Source organism: Camelus bactrianus, chromosome 35 (assembly GCF_048773025.1).
Source record: "Camelus bactrianus isolate YW-2024 breed Bactrian camel chromosome 35, ASM4877302v1, whole genome shotgun sequence".
NCBI classification, from domain to species: domain Eukaryota; kingdom Metazoa; phylum Chordata; class Mammalia; order Artiodactyla; family Camelidae; genus Camelus; species Camelus bactrianus.
The window spans coordinates 975,381-996,152 of record NC_133573.1 but is presented as its reverse complement, the minus strand read 5'-3'; the positions used below and the strand labels follow the sequence as shown (position 1 = coordinate 996,152).

Here is a 20,772-nt window from a genome sequence, read left to right as displayed (position 1 = left end):
GTTCTTTGGTAAACACGTGAGCCTTGTTCCACCTTTGGAGCCTTGTGTAAGTCGGTTTACCTTTCTGCACCTGAATATTCTCATATATAAAATCAGTTTGACCAAGACAATCATTATGAAACTGTGCTCCAGTGCGGTGCCTCAGCATCTGGTGCAAGGTCAGGGTGGTGGACACTGAATAGGCAAAGCTCTAGCTTCCACACGTGACCTCACCTCTTCCTCAGCTGAGTAGTGTCTATTGTATTTCTTTTATATAGAAGAAGGTTCCACTGCTGTATCCTTCCCCCACCCTTAAAAAATTAAGAAACCACTGGACTAGACCATCTCTAAGGTCCCCACTTAGCTCTAAACTTTTCACTACTATATATATATATAGTATATATATATATTAAATGAGGTTTACAAGGAGTAGTTGTGGCTGATAATCACAAAAACTGTATTTGAAATCTGAAAGCTTGGGTTCTGCTTCTGATTCAGACCTTTTTAAAAAAATTTCTTACTTTTAGCAAGTCATTTAACTACTTCTTAGCTTCAATTTTCTGCTCTTTGAGGGCACAGAATTAGATTCTTGAAATAGACAGTCTGTATTCTTCAGGTTTCTAGTGTGTTTTAGAAATATTTGTTAGGGGAGCTAGAACAGACAGGGCTTCCACTTCAGCAGTGCAGTTATGTTTTTACCTTTTTAGAATTAGAGATTGAGAAATCATTTCATTTGAAAACAAAATGATTCCATTTATTTTTTATGAAAAGTTTAAAAACCACAAGATTAGATTATAAATTGCCCTTTATTTCTGAAATTTAATATATTTATTTATACAGATTAAGTGGTACAATGAAGACTGCAGTACAGAATTTCTTTCTCTTATAATATAGTGTGTTAGTTTTCTTTGCTTCATGAAGGAGTTGTATGAAGCTTGTTAATAACAACACAGTATATCTTTGATAGAGTTCAACTTTTCTTCTTCTTTTTTCCTTTTTCTTCTTAGTCTTTCCAAATTAGGATAATTGTGGTCTCTGACTTTTTTCCAGTTAAATTTTTAAAATATATTTTTATTTTTTACATTCTACAATCACTTTTGACTTTTGGAATTAATATAAGATAGAGACAGGTAGGCAGACAAAACCAAACACTAAATGATAGTATTTTCTTCTAGGAAGTTAAGTTTTGGTTATAATTATTCCAGGGGGAAAAAAAAAACTTCCTAAGACAGTGGAAACTACTGATAACTTTTAAAAACTAAGTCAGTTTATGCGAGTCATGCCTCCTTTCATAAGCATGTCATTATTAACAGGAAGTTTGTTGGCTGTGATTTATTCTGTGTTCCTATTTTACAGGTTTATTTAATGCTTTTGGTGAAAATCATGACAGCCACATAGATTTTAAGGAGATATCCTGTGGGTTATCAGCTTGTTGCAGAGGACCTCTGGCTGAAAGACAGAAATGTAAGTGTGTTAAACATCACAAAATTTGGAAGCTATACAGAGAAAAAAATTAGCATCCATTCATGTAAAAAATCATCTGATTAAGGCTTGAATTTTCATCCCTTTGGCAAATAGCAATCTCTTGCTGAGGTTTTACTGAGGTCAGTGTAAAGGTTCAATCATCTATTCTTTTTTACTGTGGAGTAATTTAAGATCTTTGTTATTAATAATGGTTGATTTTCCAGATGAATGTACAATTCATGATAAATGAACTACATCATTCATGATGTGTTTGAAAATGTTAAGCATATAGAAAATATTTTCTGGTAGTCTATATAGAAAATTTGTCTTGCTTAACTTGAATTCCAACTTATTTTCTAGCACTGTGTATATTGATATTAGCAAAATTAAATTTATGATAAAACAATTTTATTAAATACTAAATTTATCTTTTAAACCTAGCTAAAATATTATAGCGTAATTTATAAGCGTATTACATTAATAAATCTTAACCATATTTGGTTAGGAAAATGCAGCAGTTTACATTTAATTGGAACCTAATTCTTATATATTCACTAGGGTCATTATCTCTGCATATTTCTAAAATACAGCTTCACAAATACTGCGTATTTTGGGTATGATACTTATTAGTTCAATATTCTTTAGTAATGTTGTACTGTGATGTAGTCAGTTAATTTAATAGCATAATTAATACATAATTATTACACACACGGGTGTGTGAAGTAGATAATTATTTAATCTTAAAAATTTAGATTTCTTTTATCTTCCCTGATAGTATACCATTACTCTAACCTGGCTTTGTGATAGATTATTTGTTCACATTAAAGTTCTGGTATTAAAGAGGCTGAAGTCTTTGTTTCTCAATTGAGGTTAATTATTGTCTTAAATTTTTTTTTAATTTATTTTTTGCCAGTGGACTAGTGGAAGTTAACTAACTAGACTAACGAGCAATTTTGCTGATATTGATGTTAATTAGCAAAGTGCTGATATTTCGGATTTTTAGCTTGTTGTATATAAACTTCATTGAAGATTTGAGATTGTTCTTAGGCAAAAATATTGGGTGCACATTAATTACACTGGAGAGGCAAAATCTTTATATAGTCATCTCTCATTATCTGCTGAGGATTGGTTCTGAGACCCCCTCAGATACCAAATCCATGGATGCTCAAGTCCTTATGTAAAATGGCATAGTATTTGCATATAACCTATGCACATCCTCCTGTATACTTTCAATCATCTCTAGGTTACTTGTAATACCTAATACAATGTAATTATTTGTAAATACAATGTAAATGATATGTAAATAGTTGTCAGTGAATAGCAAATTCAAGTTTTGCTTTTGATAACTTTCTGGGAAAATTTATATATATATAATTTTTGATCTATTGTTTATACCTGTGAATGCAGAACCAATGGATACAGGGGGCTGACTGTATCAGCTTTTGATTCTTAATGTAGATGGAATATTTTCAACATTGTAAGAATCAACTCTGAAGTGATCAGTTTTAAATATTAGAAATTAAAAGCTTGAATTACCTTCTCAAAATCTGTGAGATATTGGTTAGTAACTTGGCCCTTCTTTTTCAGTTTGCAAGAAATTTAACTTTAGATTTAGGTGAAGGATAGAGTTCTCTAAGCTGGCTAATGATATAAGGAGAGAGACTTGTGAAGTGTACAGGAATTCCTACAAGTTCAAAGGACTTTAATGACACAATCTCCTCCAAATAAGAACTTAATCCAGAATGTAATTGTTTGAGGAACTAAGTAATTTTACTAGGGCAGCTTGTAATAAAATGTATTATATTTCAGAATATGAAAGTAATTTCCCTCCATAAGAGTTTCTTTTCTTTAGTTTGCTTCAAGGTATTTGATGTTGACGGTGATGGAGTTCTCTCTAGGGTTGAACTGAGAGACACGTGGTTGCACATTTAGAGGTCTGGAAGGACAACTGCACTGATGATACCCTGGTAAAGTCTGATTGTATACATCTTCTTGAATGTAAACTTCCAACAGGAACATAGAGTGAAGAATTTTTTAAAACAGGTTGAGAAAAAGATTTCTTACTACTTCTAGGTTCTATATTATGCTACTCAAAATATTCATAGCCAAAGATGCAAAATTGGTAAGAGAATTTGCCTTAGAAAATTTAATAAGCTGAATGTATTATATTAAAAAAATGAAACCACTGGAAAATTGTCATAAATTTTTAAGGCAAACAAGCAATCTATTTCTGTAATTAAAAAAAGAAAAAAAAAGTTGACTGAAAATACTTTATACTTCAGCTACTGGCTAATAAAAATGATACCTTCTCTATCCTAACTACTGATTTGGGTTTCTGGTTTTAAAGGAATTACATGTGGATGTATCCAACATTGTAGAAGACACATAGAATGCACATGGCACCACAAAGGTGAGTCTAGCAGAGACTAATTTATTCTTTTCTAAAAATACATTATATTCTGAATTGGTATACATACCTTACGTATACATACTTGAATCTCTTCTACATCATCCCTGCTAAATGCTTATTTCGACCTGTGGTTACAATACCTCCAAGTTGTCCCTAAGGAAAGCCCATTCCACCTTTAAACAACTCCATTAAGTGTTATTTACATAAAAACATTATATTTTAAAAGCTAGGCATTTTATAAAAATTAAGTAGAGACAGCCCTTGACATCTGTAGTTTATAATCTTTACTTCTCCCATTTTAATACATTATGGTAAGACAAAACTTATATTGAGCAAAAGAAGCCACAGAATAAAAGAACACATTGTACAATTCAATTTATATGAAGTTCTAGAACAGAGACAACTCATGTTAATAATTGTTACAATAGTGATTTTGGAGATGGGTCATTTAACTGGGAAGGACCATAGGATATCTGGGATGATGGAAATTATTTTTTATCTCAATCTGGGTGGTGTATGTAGTTTTAAAATTTTTTTTTTCAATAATATTGGTGAGGGTCTGTTCTAAGTTTTTTAATAGCAGCCAGAATAAGTGTATAATAGCAGAAACAAGCATGTACTTTACAAAGAATAAAGCCTTGAATTTTTTTTAGTTTCACAACATTTATTAAAGATATTATAATAGGTTTGCCTTAATGTCTATGTATCCCTGTGAAACTGAAGATAATCCATATATGTGAGACACATATGAGTTAATTTGACCCTTTCTATTCAAATGTTGACATGTACCAAGTAGCAGATGGTAGGATGTAGACCATAGTGATCTTATACAGGCTTAGAAACATAAGTAACTTTTTTTTTCAATCACAAATCCAGAAGAAATCATCATAGTCTTATTAACTGACACTCAACAGAAATAAATAATAGAAATGAATTTTTCAGGGCTTGATCTTTGTTTGGCAACTCAGATAACCGTCTTCATTTACTTTTCTGCCCAAAACTAAGGTAGCCATTTCTATTTGGTATATATGAAAACAGAAACATAGGAAAGTTTCTGTTAGGAAATACCTTATGTAGAGATACAATTTCCATTGCCTTTTTTCTGGGTGTTTGATAAGTATGGAGGATATCATCGCTGTCTATTTTTATGTAAGACCCTGTTTCTTCTTATGGCTGTACTTTTGAACATTAAAAAAAAAGATCATTTAGCTGCTCCATCTCCGTGTAACCATAATAAGGAAATGGTAAAAATTTAGAATAGAATTTGGACCTTTCAACCAAACCTATTACCCATATTCACTGGTGACTAGACTGTGACAATATTACCCATTATTTTGTACCATTACATTGGTATTAATATACTTTTATGGAAGTTGCATCATGAAAGCCAATAATTACCATCATAGTGCTTTAAAATCTTTTCTTATAATACATGGTATTATATATTGAATGAATACATGAATATCATTAATAATAAATATTAAATATCATTAAATAATAAATCACTAGATAATAAAAATATAATTAAGTAATAAAAGCTAAGAACATTATTATTCATCTAGGATTGTTAAGGTGATTGTTCAAAACATGAAGTAAGAAGCATTTGGTTATATTTTTGCCTGCCAAGAAATATTGTCTACTGTATATAAATGTAATTTTTGGTACACTTTGACACCAAAAAAAAAAAAAAATACTGCTTTATTCAACTTGTGAAAGTAATGTTAAATTTTATTTTGAGGAAATGTTAATATAGATACTCATTTATTATATATATTTAGTTTTTTTAAATCTCTTAAGAAGTCTAGTAATATTGCCAGATGTTTTAAAGAAGATCTTAGAAAATTGTTAGGGTCAAAGGGCATAATCCAGAGAGTTTGGAAAGATGCTTTCAAAGTTAGTAAATAGTCCTTTTTCTCTAACCAGAACCTTTTGTGGGTTCTGTTAGTAAACTTCACCTTGAACCAGAAGATACTGTGAGTTATTTCCCAGGTCTTACTGGAGGAAGAAGATTTTTGGTGATAAATTGCCCACGTTGTGACTGACTACTTCAGAGTTTGGTTACTTTTGAACTTATTCTTGCTGGCCTACTTTCAGATGAACACATAGTATCTACGTTAAATCATTAGTTTTCTTTCAGACAAATGACCATTGCAAGTTTAATAAAACAGATTTTATTCAAATAATATAAGAAAATGAAGATTTAAGATATTCTTAAATATTGTTTCTCTTTCAGAATGGCCATCTTAACTCTAGAGGAATATCATATCTGGAGTGTGAAAAATGTTCTTGCCAATGAGTTTTTGAATCTACTTTTCCAGGTATGTTTAAGGTAAATGACAGAGACCGAGGGCAGTGGTACCAGTAGTTCTACATCTTTTCCATTATGTAGTAGTTAGACAACTAGACTACAAAACCATATATTGTCAAAAGAACTGCATTAACCTGTACACCACCTGCAGATGGTAAGTTAGAGCGTGCATGCTTCTCAGAGTCACAATGTGCATGATAGGAAAGTAGAGTATAGCTGATAATGTTTATCTTAATAACTCATGATAGAGCAGATTGTAGACACATAGAAAAGAATTTAAAATGTAAAAGCCATTATAATTTGCTATTTTTCTTTACTTTTTTTTTTTTTTTTTTAAAGACCCTTCCTAACAAGTAAGGCAGTGTGGACAGAGACAAAGATCATAAGTTGGCAGCTGTAAATTTTTCACAAAGTATACAATCTTTCCAGTTAGGAGGTTATTTTAGATGCAAATCTGTTTCTTAATTTTCTTTTATTCTTTCTTTCTTTCTTTTTTTTTTCTTTTTTTAAATTTAATTCTTTAGAAGGTCCAAAAAAGATTGAAGGAGAAAGGAGGAAAAAAGCTGTCAAGGGTGAACATGAAATCATAAAACTTGCCAGATTTTAACTATTTTCCAGTTAAAGTCGTTCTCTTTGCTCCAATTTAAAGAAACAACTTATAGTTTCCCATTTTTCATAGTTCTTCATAAATATATGTTGATTTAATAGTATTTTACAGGGTGTGAGTAGGGACAGACTGGAAGTTCAAGATTTGTAAATACTGACAGGTATATATAGAATAGATAAACAAGTTTATACTGTATAGCACAGGGAAATATATTCAAAATTTTGTAGTAGCTCATGGGGAAAAAATATGAAAACAAATATACGTATATTCATAAAGTACTGAAAAATTGTGCTGTACACCAGAAATTGACACAACATTGTAAACGGACTATAACTCAGTAAAAAAATAAAAACAAGATAAAACTGTTAGAACACTATAAAAAAAGTAGTATTTTAGATTTTTCTTATTTTATTCTCCTTTTCTTATAAAAGCACCCCTATGAAGATCAATAAGGCTTGATATCTTTATATCTATCATGATCCTCCATTGTAAATACAGAGTAACCTGCCTGTGACACAGCTATGTTAGAATAAATGAAAATTGAACTCTTCCTGACAGCTAATAATTAATGTATATTTAAAGCGTATGAAATCTGATAAGTCTATGATACCCATTTAAATCAATCAGTTGCTCCACTGTCAGTTATCAGCCAGGATCTAAGTTGATGTCTTTATAAAATATAAATACATACAAAAATAATATAAACCTACTATAAACAGAAATGACTTGCTTAGTAATATGAAAATTGAGCAGCTATTTTTATCTCATTTAAAATGATGTCCTCAATTACTTTAAGTTATCATTAATTATATAAACATTTTGACCACTTAAGTTTGTGTCTGAGTCACCTTGCAGCTCTTACATAGCAAAGCATTTTGAACTTTTATATTGCCTTTCCTATTTTCTCATGTTTATCAGGGACTTGCATAGGCACTATTTTTTCTAGGACTCTATAAACAGATGTATGCCTGAGATTTTCTTTTGTGTCTGTGTTTCTAGCATTATATTACTGACAGATTTTTTTGTTGGTTATCAATCTAATTTTTTTTCTTGGTATATATAGTCCTTTCAGCCCTTTCAAATATATATATATGTAGTCAGTTTACAATGTGTCAATTTCTGGTGTACAGCACAATGCTTCAGTCATACATGAACATACATATATTAATTTTCATACTTTTTCACCATAAGTTACTACTAAACAGTATTGGATATAGTTCCCTGTGCTATACAGTATGAACTTGTTTATAAATTGGGAGTTTGAGATTTGCAGGTACTAAATATTAACATTACATTTTATGATGCTTACTTTATCCCATATTCAGACATGCTTTTAAAACTTAATTTTCACTTAATATATAAGTAATCAGACTTACTCTAAATTGTTTTATTTTCTGTCTGTTTCTAAAATAGAATTAGCTAGTAAATTCAGTGATAAAAGCTTGAATTATACCTTTATTTTATTTGCCAAGATCCCACTCCTGGCTGACCATTTTGGGTATTTAAGTATAAAGTAAGTAAATGTCAGTAGAATTAGGAAACCATTCCTGTGGTAATATTATTTTCAGTCCTTTCAAATAAACTCAGTGCCCAATATTTTGCAGAGGAAGCATTCTAAACATGATCAGGATCTTCTATCTTGTACGTTTGTCAGAAAGCGTCAAATGTTAAACAGTTTGATAAACAGAATAGTGCACCACACTGACCCCTACCTATATCCATGCTCTAATCCTGAAATCTGTGAATATGTTATTTTACATGGCAAAGGGGATTTTGCAGATGTATCAGGTTAAGGACTCTGAGACAGGGAGATTAGCCTGGATTATCTACATGGGCCTAGTCTAACAACAGGAGTCCTTAAAAATTGAAAATCTTTCCCAGCTGTGGTCAGAAAGATAAGACTTTGGAAGAAGGATTAGAAAGCTGTAAAGCTGTTAGCTTTGAAGATAGATGAAGGGCCATGGGTAAAGAAATGTGGGTGAACTCTAGAAGCTGGAAAAGACAAGGAAATATATTCTTCCTTTGACCTACAGGGCATACAGCCCTGCTGACATCTTGATTTTTAGCCAAATGATACCTGTTCCTGACTTGACCTACAGAACCATAAAATAATAAGTTTGTGTTGCTTTAAGCTGCAAATTTTGTGATAATTTGTTACAGCAGTGATAAAAATAAATATAGGGGAGGTAATCCAAATTTATGGATTGGAGGGCTCAGCATTTTAAAGATGTCAGTTCCCCTTCAACTGATTCAAAGATTTATATGTGCACATCAAAATCCCCAACAGTTAATTGTTGTTACTGTTTTTTTGTAGAACTTGACAAGCTGTTTCTAAATACATAGAGAAGCGTGAAGGGCCAACAATAGCCAAGATGATATTAACAATGTTAAAGGACTTATAAAACAATATTAAGTCTATGTGATAACTACCTAAAGTTAGACATATAGACCAATGGAACAGCATTGAATTAAACCCTGTACCATACATGAACAGTAACTTTAGATAGATTATAAATCTAATATATTTGAAACATAAAGCAAAGCATCTGGGGGAGGGTAAAGCTCAGGTGGAATGTGTGCTTAGCATGCATAAGGTCTTGGGTTCAACTCCCAGTACCTCCATTAAAATAAATAACCTAATCCCCCACCAAAATAAAGCATCTAGAAAATAGTGTAGGAGATATTTTAATGACTTTGAAGTGGCAAAGAGTTCTTAAATCAGACAAAGCATGAAACATAAAAGAAGAGTTTTAAGTTGGACTTCAGTAAAATTAAGAATTATTTTTATCGAGATACCATTAAGAAAGTGAAAAGCTAAGCCACACGGTGGGAAAATATATTTGCTATACCTATGTCCAACAAAAGACTTGTATCTAGGGCATATAAAGAACAAAAACCAGTGGAGAAAAAGGCAGAACCTCAATATTAAAATATGCAAAATAATTGAACAGGTGCTTCACACACACACAAAAAAATCCACATAAGCTATGAAAAGGGGCTGACCTCTTTAGTAATAATGGAAATACGTACTAAAACCACACTTGGAACACCATTAGACATCCACTAGAATAGTTAGTTGTTAAGTGATATGAAGCATTGGTGAGGGCAACAAGCAATGGGGACTCTTACACATGGCCAGTGGGAATATAAATTCTTACAAATACTTTGGAAATAGGCTTTTTGAATGAAAGTTATATATGTGTGTGTGTGTGTGTGTATATATGTACACACACACACACCCTATTACCAAGGGTAACCCATGTGTGTACCCTTCAGAAACTTCTACATCTGAGCACCAAAGGACATCCAGAATATTCTCATAATCACTATTTGTTATACCCCCAAATAGAAAATGACCCAAACACTTGTCAACAATAAATACATAACCATAAGTGGTGGCACATGCATACAAGTTGTATACTTTAAAGCAATAAAAAATATACTAGTTTACAGAAAACACTAGTGGATGAATCTTACATAATGTTGAGTGGAAAGTACGGGACCAAAAATTTCAAAAGCAAAAAAACCAATCCATGGTGGCTGAATTTAGGATGGTGAATCCATCAAAGGGGTGCCGTAGTAACTGGGAAGAAACCCAAAGTGGAACAGCAATGTCCTGTTTCTTGACTGGATGAAGGTTACATAGATGTGTTTACTTTGTGAAAAATCACTGAGCTGTATACTTAAGATGTGTTCACATTTAAGCATGTATATTATATTTGCATTTTTTAAAAAAAAGTTTGCTTGCAAAAAAAGATATCCAAAGCCCAAGTATTTATCAGTAGGAGAATGGATAAAACAAATGATAGTATATTCAAACAATGGAATACTACTCAACAATAAAAAAGAATCAACTACTGATACAAGGATGAACCTCAAAAGCCTAATTTATACATTTCATTGTCAGGTAAATTTTAACTCAGAAGGTAAACAAAACTGTAAACAGGCATGTGCCCTGGCGGGAGGGGTGCTGTAGCCTTTGTCTCCTCAGACCTGTGCCATTACTGGCACATCTCGCAAGAAGAGAGGCAGGGCTCAGCCACAGCTACCATCTCCTCCTGTGCATAGTGCCTGGGCAGGGGCGGGGCTGAGGCCTGAATCTGCACGTGGGGGCTCCACAACCTCCTAGGCAGGACTGAGACTTGTTTATAGCCCGAGGCAGATAGGATCTTTCTACCCTGACACCTCAGAGAACTTGTGCTGCCAAGAGAAACAAGGAGCTAAGATTTGGCACAGAGCATAGGTGGGGCTGTTCCGCAGTCTTCCCCGAGCCCACCTACAGACTGCCTACCCGAGGCAGAGCAGGCAGCTGCACAGAGCAGCAGAGTGACCAGCACGAGGAGAGGGCAGGTGGGCAGCCACCCACCTTCCTGGCAGGAACACAACACCTGACCACGGTGCTGGGACTGGGTGTGATCTGCCCAGCTGCCTCCCCCTGATCACAGCATCTGACTGTGGCATCAGGAGGGGGAGTGACCTGCCCGCCCACCGGGTAAGAGCTCAGCTCCTGACCTAGTGTTAGGAGGGGACACAATCTGCTAGCCAACAGCCACTGAGAGCAGCACAGATGAGGGCGCCAACAGAAGGCCTATGAAACAGCAAGCTGAGTTCGCGAAGCAGGGTGAAGATACAAAGACCTGTCGATCAAATCATTAAGGGCACACCATGTCCAGGTTAAGTAGGTAACTGATACTCCTTAAGCCACGGTGCCAGAGAGATATGAGCAATGTGAAGAAGCAGAGAAACCACTCCCAATTAAAAGATCAAGAGAAATCCCCTGAAAGCATGATCAAGGAAAAAGACATTGATGGCCTACTAGATCAAGGTTTCAAAAAAAGAGTGATCAAAGTACTGAAGGAACTAAAAAAAATAGTGTTTAGGGATATAAAATATGTCAAAAATGAAATAGAAACTATAGAGAAGAACCAAGTAGAATTAGTAAACTCATTGTCTGAGATGAGAGCTGACCTAAAGGCTGTGCAAAGCAGACTAGAAAATACAGAAGAACAAGTATGTGATCTAGAAGACAGGACAACAGGAAGCACCCAATCAGAATAGCTGAGAGAAAAACAAATAAAAAACAATGAAAACAATATATGGGACCTATGGGGTAATATAAAGTGTGCTAATCTATGCATAATAGGAGTTCCAGAAGGGGAAAAAGAACAAAAGGGATTGAAAAGGTATGGGAAGGACTCATGACTGAAAACTTCCCAAACCTAAAGAAGGAATCATATCCAAGCACAGGGGGCTCAGAGGGTCCCAAACAGGAAGAACGCAAACATACCCACACCAAGGCATATCCTAATCAAGATAGCCAGAGTCAAGGATAAAGAAATGATCCTAAAGGAAGCAAGAGAAAAACAGAGTGAGTTACAAGGGAACCCCCATAAGGTTTTCAGCTGATTTCTCTACACTGTTTACAACAGCTAAGACATGGAAACAGCCTAAAATGTCCATCAACAGATGACTGGATAAAGATGTGGGATATTTATATGATGGGATACTATTCAGCCACAAAAACTGACAACATAACGCCATTTGCAGAGACATGGATGCTCCTGGAGAATGTTATTCTAGGTGGAGCAGAACAGAAAGAGAAAGAGGAATACCATATGAGATCACTCATGTGTGGAATCTTAAATATATGCAAGATCTTGTGGTAACTCACAGCAAAAAAAAAAAGTGACAATGAATATATGTACGTTCATGTATAACTGAAAAATTGTGCTCTACACTGGAATTTGTCATAACATTGTAAAATGACTATTACTCAATAAAAAATGTTTAAAAATAAGTAAAATAAAATATAACCTTTAAAATACTGTATAATGAGAGGTGTGATGTTCTAGTATCTGTTCTAAGAAGTATGTTCTTAGACACACATAAGAATAGCCAATGGTCAGAAAGATCACATGTTACCAGCTACCACCCCATGCAAATTAATGGCATTTAGTAGATATTCATATATGTGTGTACATATATAAAATGTGTATTAGTATATATGTAAATCAAATAAAATAATTATATTATAATCTAATGTAAAATCATATCAGCAAAAGCACTGTGCTGACATAAGTATCTTGGTGTAAATAGATTACAATTTTTTATTGAGTTGTCATAATGGGAATATTGTGAACCAAGTGGAAGTTGTAAAAAAAAGTCATCAAAAAAAAAAAAAAATCCTGACTACATGAAAAGATGCACAGTTACTATAAGGCCTCTCCCCTTATTTACTGTCAGTGTGAGAAAGTCTCTTGGAATAAGTTAGGAGAATTAAAAACTCTTAACAAGACACAAGAATGCACTCTCTGTTAAAGAAAATAAACCAAAAGAAAAAACAAATGAATGGACAATTAAGATCCTACAGATAAAAATACCAATTTTTATGGGAAATCGCCTTAATATAAAAAAGGAGATTATATTCTAATTTCACTTTTTGAATAAAGATATACAAAATTTAGCTGAATACTTTCGTATTTTGCACTTATGAAGAAAAAATGTATTTGCAATGAAAAAGCAGCCATTATCCTGCCTTTTGAGTATTCTAAAGTTTTAGGTTTGAATATATTTCATCTTAAATGGTCTTAAGCACTATGCACTGGTTGGTGTTTTAAAAATACCAGTGTGTGTGGAACTTCTAAAAGTGATTCAAAAAATTTATATTTTTGTAATAATTTAGTAATGGCCCGGATATTATTTTTAACAAGACTACTCACCATGGAATGCTGCAAGATTTTTTCGATGAGTTTATATTCACACATGTTGAAGATTGTCACTATATTATGAGAAAATGTCAACCATGGCAGTATTTTGACTTGAAAACGAGATAAGCTGAGAAGCATATTTTAAGTATAAAATAAATGATTGCATGCCTTTAAAGACAAGAAAGTAAAAGCATGATAAACTCTGACTTTGACACACTTAAAATATAAAAATTAACATAATGTGATTTACACACTTCTCTTTAACTCTTTCAGTACTTTCTCAGCCCCTTTCCCATTACACCTGCGTCCCCGCTCCTGACCCGCGGTGTACACACCCCTGATCACACGGGGGAGGGGGACCCGGGCGGTGAGGACCAGGGGCACGGACACTCGAGCGGCCCGGATGGACGCGGACACTCACCCGCTCCCTGCGGGCAAGGAGAATAGTCGAAGCGGGCCCGCCAGCGCACCCGTCCCCTCCTGCCCAGCCGGCCGGGGCCCCAGCTCGGTCAGGTCCACACACACCCCGGCAGGAAGCGGGCGCAGGCAGTGGGAAACGGGCGTAACTTCAGACAGCGGGCGGGGAGCGTCCTCCTCCCGCGGACACGCAGGCAGCGCTGTCCTGGAGCCTCCATGGCGCCGCCCGCTCAGTCCTGAGGAAAACAAGCTCCGCCCCCAGGGAAGATGCTGGCTGCTGACGCGGACTGCGCATGCGCACCGCCACCTAAGACACGCTGGCTTCGCGCGCCCCCTGCAGGTCCTCGAGGGCGGTGCAGGATACTCAGAACTCACTGTAGAACACATGACCCCTCCCAGCCAGGATGCTAAATCACTGGAAATCTCAGTGCCCTGGCCTCTTTGTTGATGGCACTGGCGATGCGCTCATCCTGCCATGCCTGCTCTCTTGCCTGGCACATGCCTCAGTCTTTGGAATCCCGCCTGAATCAGATTCTGTTCTGGAGGAAGGACAGGTGCAGAAGAATCTCAAAATTCCAGACTTAGAAGATGATCAGGAACCCAAACTCAACTCTGTCAACTCCCTGGGGTCCCCTGAGGAGTGTGGTTTTCTCAGAACCATCTGCCCTGTGTCAGGAGCAGACCAAGCCTCAGGTAGCTTAGAGAGGCTATCATGCAGCACATGCTTTGGACGGTTCTCAGTTCTGACCTGCATGATCTTGAGACCCTTTTGTAACTCCTAACACTGTTTTCTCATACCTATAGTGATGGTTATTGACGACTGAGTTAATCCTCTTACAATGCTGAGGTGCTATTGTTCCTTGGAAAACAGAATATTTTGAAGGGATCAACTGTTTATCACTTCCCCCTAATTATGTTTTTAAAATTAGACATGTTTCAGGGAGCACTCAGGTCCTCCTCTTGCACCAGTTCCTGGTGTTGGCAGTTTCTGCTCTGAGCTCCAGATCCTGATCCTGCCGGTGGTCTATGGTGATGCCAGTGTGTGCATGCTCTTCCTTGTGCACCGGTGTGGAAAGGAGACAGCCCTTCCCCTACATGAGGCTGCAACATTCTGACACTCAAAGCAGGCACAATGAAGAATCAGCTAGAGCCCCCGGTACCAGCTGTCCCAGGTAGAAACATCACCTTCACCACAGTGTTCCTGTGCTCCTATCAGGCCTTCACTACTCCCAGCAGGCCATGCATGAGCAGTGTGACAGGTGACTGCCTGTCCCAGCACAGCATGGTGGTGATGATCCCACCTTATCTGTTTGTCTTTGGAGTGTCCCCACGCCTCTCTGAGCTTCACTTTGCTCTTCTCACAGGCAGGGTTGTACAGGCATGAACCTCACAGTGTTATGATAGGTAGTCATGGTAGCTGCTCACCCAGTGGCAGGCTCTGCCGAGAAGGCTGCTGGGAGTGCTGTGTGTCTTCACACTTGTCCTTCACTCTCCCCAATGAAAACACTCTTGGCCTTATCCTTCCCTGGCCTGTGGCCTTTCTGTGTTTGCAAAAGAACATGGAAACAATCTGTTTGCAAAGAAGTTTTGAGGTTCTGTCCATCTGGTCCAGGAAATGCTGACTCTGCTAGATGTGCTGTTGGGTGGGCTCTCATGGGAGAGGCTTGGGCAGGACTTCCCTTGGCAATAAGCTGCCCCACCCAGGCCTTTCCATGATCCAGACTCCTGGGACCAGGGTGCAAATCCCCAGCTCCCCACTTGTCAACAATGTGACCTGGGCAACTTTCTCAAACCCAAGCTTTGTCCACCCAAGGTCATCAGAGATGGGGGATAACAGGATGTCCTGCACAGAGTGTGCAGATTAAGTGAGGTAGAACAGACAGAACAGTGGTGGGGCCTGGCCCATTGGTTGGCAGAAGGGATCTCACCATGTGCAGCAATTTCCACGGGTCACCCAGCAATCTGCCCAGAGGCTTAGCCACTCCATCACTATCATGTGTCTGAAGTCCACTTAACCACATGGGAGAGAAACAAACACATATTCTGAGTGTAGCTGCCACAGGGAAAAGTGTATCTGAGCGGGGAGTAATACCAGAGGGTGATCAGGATGGTGGAAGATGCCCCCTGAGGTTGAGCAGACTGGAGCTGCCCTCCACAGCCTGGGGTTAGTGAGGATGGGCTTGTAGAAATGCCTCTCTCCTTTACCCATCAGTGCTAGGTCCTGCGGGTACTGAGTCCCACAATCGGTGTGCTGCTAGTGCCCTCAGCACAGAGAAAAACCCAGGGGTTCCCACAAGGCTTCGGCCACGTCCTCTGCTTCCTGAACTCCCATTCTGGTGACCCCACCTGGGATGCAGAGATGAGGTGAGGCAGGGGCTTGTGCTGTCAACACCACTGCTCTACCCTGGGAATCTGACACACAGTAGGTGCTCGGTAAGTCATTGTTGAATGAACAGCAATACTGGGCCAAGTTTCTGTGGGTGTCTGTGCCCCCAGATCAGGGACCCCTCAGGGCCCACCTCACAAGTGACATGAAAATAATAATGCCACCAGGAGCAATAACAGTTCCTCAGAATAAGTGGGCTTTTCCAAGCACTCTCCACCTGTTGCAAAGGCCTCCCAGCAGGGAAGTGGGCTGTCAGGGGCAACACTGCACTCTCCACTGTAACAAGGAGAAAGCCAAGGGCCACAGAGAGGAGTGCCTTTCCAGTGTCACTGCTCACTTTCCCACCTTTTGGGAGACTGGGAGGCTTTTCTACTACATTCTGGCTCTGAAGCCCCAATACTGTTTGGACATGCGTCCCTCCCTGGAGCAGGGAACCACTAAGTGACCTGTCACTTGTCACCAAGCAGTCAGGCTCATTTCAGCTCATTGTGCCACCTGCAGGTTGTACTAGTAGCAGGATCCTCTGGGAGACATCACACTCTCCCAACCTGAAAACAGGTGAACAGCTCACAGGTTTCCTGGAGAGGATGGTCACATGGCCTTGATCTGGCCAATCAGCATTTTCCATCCTCCCTGGCCACTGTGATTGGCTCAGGGCTGGGCACCAGCCCAATCAGGCTCCACGGAGGTCAGGCCTAGTTACTGGAATCCTGGGAGCAGAGAAGTTCTATTTCAGTTGGGAGTTGAGGGGTGATGATGTCAGCCTGTGGCAGTTGGTGACTATCTTGCTCTCATAAAGGCAGAGCCATGTGAAGATGACACCAGTGGCAGAGCCCAGAGGTGGGGAAGGATGACTTCTGCCGATGTCACTGAGCACCAGATACAGCCCTGCCTGAAGCTATCTCCCTGTGGATGTCTCAGTTAGGTAAGTCATTCTCTCCTGCCCTGTTTGCTTCTTTAAGCCACTTTGGTTTTCTGTCACTGGTTTTAAGAAAAAGTTTGACTATTCCTTCAAGCTGGCTAAATGGAGACCCTGGAACTGCAACAGTGTGGTGACAGGCAACAATGTGGCTAATAGACTCCAGAGGCCTCTGTTCAAACAGGGGATTGTAAATGACAAGGGAGAGTACACATGGCCTCAGTGAACAGATTTGCTAGTGGTAGCTCGCAGTTCCTGGATATTAGAGTGCATGCACTCAGCCAAGTCTCAGCTCTGCTCTCACACCTGCTAACCCATACATCTCCTCTCCCACCTGCCTGGCCTAGGGGCCTGGACACCCCCAGGCACCTGAAACAGCCCAGGGCTTTGTGTTGTAATTTACACAGGCTGCCCCCACTTCTGAGGGTGAGGGTGACGGTGACTGGGTTCCAGTTTACAGAGAAAACAGACTAGACGGTCTCACTGGTGAGCTGTGGGGGTGGGACCCCAATCTACCATCTGACCTATGACTTCAGAGTGGACAGCCTCCCCACCCTCAGCCAGGATGCTTGCTAAGCCTAGGGGCTCAGGAGTCCTGCTCCCTCCAGCACCCCTCCTGGAGGTGAGAGTGGGGGGTGGCTCTTCCCTATACAACATTCACCCCTGCAGAGGCACACGTGTGACCTCACAGTCTGTCATCCCTTCCTTATGACCTGGACCTCCTTGGCAGGGCATGAGAGGTGCCTTGATGTGTGAGAACTGCAGTTCATGGGTGCATACGTGGGCAGGTGCACCATGACTGAGAGGACAGCACCCCAATTTAAGCCCCCTCCATGCTCAGATGATTACATCCTGGAATTGAGGGGTTCCCAGGGGTCAGGTGGCCAATTCTGGCCTTAGGGGCAAATTCTTATCACCCAGGGGGCTAATTTTTAAATTAAATTACACATTTACAATTCAATAGTCAAGCCCCTTTCTCAGCAGCCTTGTAGCCTCTCAGCTTTTACCCCTCACTGTGACCATGTTCTTAGCTTCAAATTGAGTGCCATTATGGACATGAACTTGTCCCTGTCATGTGTCACCTTCAGAGTAAGGGGCCACCCAAAACTCCCCTCCCTTCCCCTTGTCGATACCTCCACACAGGGAGTAGGGCCCTTTCGATGCAGTTGTGCAAATGTGTGAGCTAAGGGTTTAGAATGACCAGGCTAGGAGGGGTCTGCCCCACATGGCAGGGCAGGTGGGCTGGCAGGGGGTGATGGTTCACTTGTAAAACTCAGCTGGTGTCAGGCAGCGACAACAGACTGGCAGCCAAGGGCTCAGCTGGTGCAGAGTAAGCGGATTAAATGTGTTCACCCAGACGCCTCGGGGATGGCAGCCCTGGAGTAAGACTACAAGTGAGGAAGGTGGAGGGTCCCCAGTGCCTGGACCTCCACCTTCTAAAAATCAGGACTGAGATGTGGCTTTGAAATCAGAACACTGGGGTTCAAAGCTTCCCCCACCACTTGGTCAATAATTCAAAGCAAATGAGCCTCAGTTTTCTCATGTGTAAAATCGGAACATTGAAGCCTCTCCCTCTGAGGGTGTGGAGGGAAGTAAATGCGGTGACAGCAGAGCACAGGAGATGTCTGGGCTGAGCCTGAACACAGGCAGGCCGTTGTTGCTGCCATGACCACCGTCTTCCAGGGCAGGGTCTGCACACTCTCCCTGTGAAGGTCCAGACGGTAAACATTCTAGGCTTTGAGGGACCTACAGTCCCTGTCACAACTACCACCCTCTGCTGTTGGAGGACAAAGGCAGCTCCTGCAGTAGGTAATCCAGGCTCGCACCCCCGCTTCCTGGGATAAGTATTCCTGAGATACAATTGTCACATAACTTTGTTGGCTTTAGGTGTGCAGCATAATGACTTGTTACATGTGCATATTGTGAAATGATCACTGCATTAAGTTTACTTGACGTCTGTCTTCACCCATAGTCACACACTATTTTCCTTGTGATCAGAAATTTTAAGAGGTACTCTCTTAACAACTATCAAATGCACAGCGCAGTGTTGTTAACTACAGTCACCTTGCAGTACATTATGTCCCCAGGACTTGTTTATCTTCTAACTGGAAGTTTGTACATTTTGATTATCTTCCCGAATTTCAATCACCCCCTGACTCACCTCTGGCAACCACCAACCTGATCTCTGTTTCTATGGGTTTCGGTTTATTTTGTAGATTCAACATATAAATGAGATCATAGGTATTTGTCTTTCTCTGTCTTATTTATTTCACTTAGCATAATACCCTGAAGGTCCTTCCAAGTTGTCACAAATGGCAGGATTTCACTTTTTTAATGTCTGAATAAGATTCCATTATATATACATATATATGCGTCACGTTTTCTGTATCCATTCATCTGTTGATGGACACTTAGGTTGTTTACATATCTTGGTTATTGTAAATAATGATACAGTGAACGTGAGGGTGCAGTTGTCTCATTGACATAGTGATTTCATTTCCTTTGGATATATTCCCAGCAGTGGACTTGCTGGATCATACGGAAGTTCTAATTTTAAATTTTGGGGGAGTCTTCTTACTCTTTTCCAGAGTGATGGCACCAATTTACATTCCCACCAACATTGCAGAAGTTTCCCTTTTCTTCACACCACCACCATCACTTGTTATCTCTTGTATTTTGATGACACCCACCCTGACAGGTGGGAGGGGATATCTCATTGTGGTTTTGATTTGCATTTCCCTGATGGTGAGTGATGTTGAGCACCTTTTCATGTACCTGTTAGACATCTGTGTGTCTTCTTTGGAAAAATGTCTATTCAGTTCCTCTGCCCACTTTTTAAATCAGATTGCTTGTTTTTTTGCTGTTGAATTGTAAGAGTTTGGCTCAGTTCAGACTTCTGGGATGCAGAGACCTGCTCTGAGCCACTGTCACTGAGGAGGGAAGGGCCTCAGGCAGGAGGGAGGGGTTGCTGGATTTCACTTGCCCTGTTTGTCAAGTATCAGCTCTGGTGATGTGTGGCACATGGGCTTAGCTTTGGGCATGTAAGAGGAGAGGTTCCTGGGGAAGGGCTGGCATTTTCCTCTGATTGAGGTCCTACTGTGTGCCAAGCACAGCAGTCCTCTGAGTCAGAGCTGGAAAGCCAGGCACAGAGAGGTCAGGGAGTTTCCAGGTCACACAACATTAGGAGCATCATTAGGGTCTGATGCAGACCTGACGCCCAGCCTACATTCTCTCTCCTTTCCCAGGACCATCATGATCCCACATGTCAGCATCACCCAGAGAGGCCCAGGTATGGGCACTGGGACCTTTCCTGCCTAACATGCCAGGAGCCTTAAGAGGGAGGACAAGACACTTCCTGAGTCCATGATGCCCAGAGGCTGCTCTCAGCGAGAGGCCCAGCACACACTCTTGGATGAGTTCGAGCTCTGTCCTGAGTCACTCTGTCCTCCCTGCCTCAGTTCTTCTGCCCACATGGGGCTGGAAACAGCAGCCACTTCACAAAGGTCTAAGGAACCTCCAGGATCCTGGAAGCAGCGCCCTCACACAGGGAGCACGGTGGGGTCAGCCTCCATTGT

General features: G+C 39.5%; 1 protein-coding gene and 1 long non-coding RNA gene across 2 annotated transcripts in view; one reads left to right on the top strand and one right to left on the bottom strand.

The window, feature by feature from the left end:
• The window catches only part of LOC141576048 (uncharacterized), a 33,133-nt gene extending 20,533 nt beyond the window's left edge, over positions 1-12,600 (top strand). Inside the window, exons 8-11 of the mRNA XM_074358371.1 lie at positions 1,336-1,443; positions 3,296-3,410; positions 3,791-3,853; positions 6,087-12,600. The gene's annotated coding sequence lies outside the window, so the exon portion shown is untranslated. The remainder of the gene's footprint in view (positions 1-1,335; positions 1,444-3,295; positions 3,411-3,790; positions 3,854-6,086) is intronic.
• Positions 1-14,612, bottom strand: part of LOC141576062 (uncharacterized) — a 44,968-nt gene extending 30,356 nt beyond the window's left edge. The window contains exon 1 of the long non-coding RNA XR_012504293.1: positions 13,897-14,612. This is a non-coding gene — a long non-coding RNA (uncharacterized LOC141576062). The remainder of the gene's footprint in view (positions 1-13,896) is intronic.
• Positions 14,613-20,772: the final 6,160 nt, after the last annotated feature.